The following is a 3,877-nucleotide window of genomic DNA, read 5'->3' as shown; positions in this document are numbered from 1 at the left end:
TCTAAATTCTTTGGAATGCAATGTATGCCTTGCAATGTGTCAAATAACACTATATATGGCCAAAACTTAAACAGCTGTACGTGAATAACGACAACCCCTTGTATCCTGTATGTATAAAAGACCGTTTTGTCAGAATAAAAATTAGAGAATATTCCTAAGACCATACTGTTTGTATGTGTTATTGGGGTATCTCTCCAGACGTCTGTCTCTGTCGGTGAAGGAGAAGTCAGGGTGCATTCAAGGAACTAGAAGTAGAAACAGATCCATTCAGCTGGGGGCTCGTTCTGGTATAGAGCACACAGGGATTCTGTGAGTACGGAAAGTCCCTGCCTTGAGGCTTAGGGGAATTCCAATCCTTTCCGAAACTCTCTGTTGCTTCTATCCTGAATCCACTTAGAATAGACTGAAAAGGAAAGTATCTATCTTTAGGGAAGATAGACTTTGAACTGTGGACTTATTTGGGAAGTCTCCAGAATTAAATAGACTACTGGCCAAGTCTAAAGAGGAATTCTTTAGGGAAGAATTTAAAAGAGGAATTCTTTAGGGAAGAATTTAACTATTGTCTGCACCCTAGTTTCTCTTGTCAGCCCATTTCTACCGCTTCTTATCTGTCATTTTCCTATGCCCTCTTTTATGTTATGATGTTATGAAGTATTAAGTAATTTCATTTTGTGCTGAAGGTAAGCAGCAAACGATACTGTGAAAACTGTACTAACTTTATTGTGTGTGTGTCCTGGAGAACTGTAAGACGGCCCACCACTCTGGCAAGGGGAAACCCGCTAACCCAGAAACTGGTGAACGCAAGTGACGGTTTTAAGGGATAATACTAACAGGCAGTTGAGAAGGAAGTTGAGCATAGACATAAATCCTCTGTACCCAGTGGAATTGTCGGAGCCTTTACGGTTCAGTACAGCCAATCCTGGGGAGAGTTCAGCTCTGCTTCCGTCTCAATTAAGTTACAGGAAATGGGTGCAATACAAGGAAAGGTCTCTCCATCCCCTCCGTATGTAGGAGAAACATGTAAGGATTATGTAGCCCGGGTCTGTGGGACTGATTACTATTTAGTTACTCCCTGGGTGGATAATATGACAGGATGGACAGAGGGGATGAAGAGTGTAAATCTGTTCCCTCGGGAAGGGGTTAATAACACCTTCCATATGGACATGTTTAAGGGGTTATGTTTAGGAGTCACCACTGATTGTGTTAAATATAGAGGGACGTCCTCTCCCTTTTCTTGTAGATTCTGGTGCTACTAGTAGTACTTTATGTGAGGATTATTATAGTGGTCCAAGAGAGAATGCTGAGCCCTCTGTGGGAATTAATGGGATACTTACAAGATCTTATAAAACTCCTCCTCTCTCGATCCAACATCCATACAATCACCAGTCAATGTTCACACACTGTTTCAGGATTATTCCAAATTGTCCTGTGAATTTATTAGGGAGAGATTTGTTTGTTCAATTGAGGTTGCAGTTGGGGATTAGTAAGATGTGACACCTACATGTCACATCCTCGGTCATGCCCATCCATGTACCAAACGGTAATTGTTTTTTATATTTGGAATGCCAACCACAAGATCCGCTACTTGATCAGGTTCTCCTGAGGTTTGGGCAAATACTGACCAAGATGATGGCCTAATCTCTTGTACACCATATAAGGCAATGCTTAAGCCCGGCACTGCACCTGTCTACATTAAACAATACCCACTTTCCCCAGAAAAAGAAAAGGGAATTGAGCCTATGTTGATGGAAGTCCTAGGGGCAGGGGTTATTGAGGAAACTATCTCCCCCTATAATACACCTATCAACCCAGTGAGAAAGGCTGACAATACCTTTAAGTTTGTCCAGGATCTTAGAGCAGTAAATGCTCAGATTATACCCATAGCCCCTGTGGTTCCAGACGTGCCATCTCTGCTATCAGCTATTCCTGCCCATGCAGAGTTTTTCTCTGTTATTGATTTAAAGAATGCATTCTTTTCTGTCCCACTTGACAAGGAGACAGGCTACACTGCGCCCTTGGACTGCCCCTCATGGTTCTGTCCTTCTACAATATGTGGACGATCTCCTCATATGTAGTTCTACTCGGGAGGCCTGCCAGGCAGACTGTGTTAGCTTATTACTGTGGTTATGTGAATGTGGACACAGAGTTTCAAGGAAGAAACTACAATGGTGTACGGAAAGTGTTGATTATTTGGGCTTTGTTCTCAGTAAAGGTGAGAGGTAAATCAGCCATGCCATAATTACTGACGTACTGGGTCTGCCCCGCCCACAAACCAAGAAAGACATGTTAACTTTTCTTGGCATGATTGGTTACTGCCGCCAATGGATAGCTGATTGATCCTACTATGATAATATTCTGAGACAAGCCACTAAGACTGATATGCCTGATTTTATTAAATGGTCTGAAGAAATGTTACAAGCTTTTAGTCATTTGAAATGTGCGATGGTTTCAAGTCCTGGCTTGGGCCTACACGACTATGGCATGATGTTTCACTTATTTGCCAGGGACAATTGTAAAACCATGGCGGGAGTTCTAGCGCAAGAACATGAAGGCAAATTCTGCCCTGTTGCTTTTTTCTCAAAAGTGGTTCTGGTACAGGTTCAGGGCATGCCTGCGTGTCTCAGGAGTTTGGCAGCCTGTGCCATGGTCGCTGAGATGGCCACACCTATCACCCTAGGTCACCTCACCACTCTGCATACCTCACACAATGTTCAGGCCCTATTAAAAAACATACATACACAACATATGTCAGCACAAAGACTGAGTGGATATGAAGTTTTGATGTTATCTAACCCCCAACTTCATATTAAATACTCAGCACCCACATTTGGTACTAAATGCCCTACTTGGATATAGGGGAGAGCAGGATGATTTGCCTCCCCCCCACGAATGTACTGAACTCATACATGAACACACCTCACCTAGACCTGACTTACAGTCCACACCCATTGAAGGAGCACCCGATATTTTTGCGGATGGATCCTGTTCCCGCCCTAATGACAACACTTATCATGTGGGATACGCTGTTGTTCAACTCCCTGATGTTATTCTAGAATCGAATCCTATACCTTTTCAGTTAGCCCAAGCAGCTGAACTGATTGCCCTCACTGGAGCTTGTTGTCTTTTTGAGGGAAGAGATGTAAATATATACACTGATTCCAAATATGCCTTTGGGGTTGTACATGATCATGGGGTAATCTGGCAGAGAAGAGGCTTCATAGCTGCAGATGGGAAGCAAATCTCACATTCCACCCTAGTACATGATCTCCTAGCGGCCATCCAATTACCAAGCAAAGTTGCTATTGTCAATTGTAAAGCACATACTGGCCTCAAAACGAACATAGCTAAGGGGAATGCCCTAGCTGACAAGGCAGCAAAGGAAGCCGCTATTAGACAGGCAGCAACAGTTCAAATGCCCTCTCTAGTTCCAGGAATTACCCTTACCGACAATTTATTGCTAAATCTCCAAGATTTGGCTACAAGTAGTGACAAGGTAGAATGGCAGTCGGTAGGTGCAGTACAAGACCCTGATACAGGTCTTATCTGCAAAGAGGGGAAACCATTTATTCCAGTTGCAAGCGCCCCAATTTTAATTGCACAATATCATGGCCTTGCACAGGCAACCACTGACCTCATTAGGAGAGATTTTTTTTGTACCAAGCCTTAGATCAAAGGTACAATCCTATGTTTCATATGTATTATATGTCTCAGAAACAACCCAAATAACTCAAAGAAGGCTCAACACCAGCATCTGAATTACCCAACTTACCATTCACTCACTTACAAATTGACTTTACCCATATTCCAAAGACAGGAAGAAAGCAGGAGTAAGCCCTTGTGATTGTGGATATGTTCCGGATGGCCGGAGGTTTTTCCT

The sequence above is a fragment of the Pyxicephalus adspersus genome, chromosome W (assembly GCF_032062135.1).
Source record: "Pyxicephalus adspersus chromosome W, UCB_Pads_2.0, whole genome shotgun sequence".
NCBI lineage: Eukaryota > Metazoa > Chordata > Amphibia > Anura > Pyxicephalidae > Pyxicephalus > Pyxicephalus adspersus.
This window is presented reverse-complemented; position numbering follows the sequence as displayed.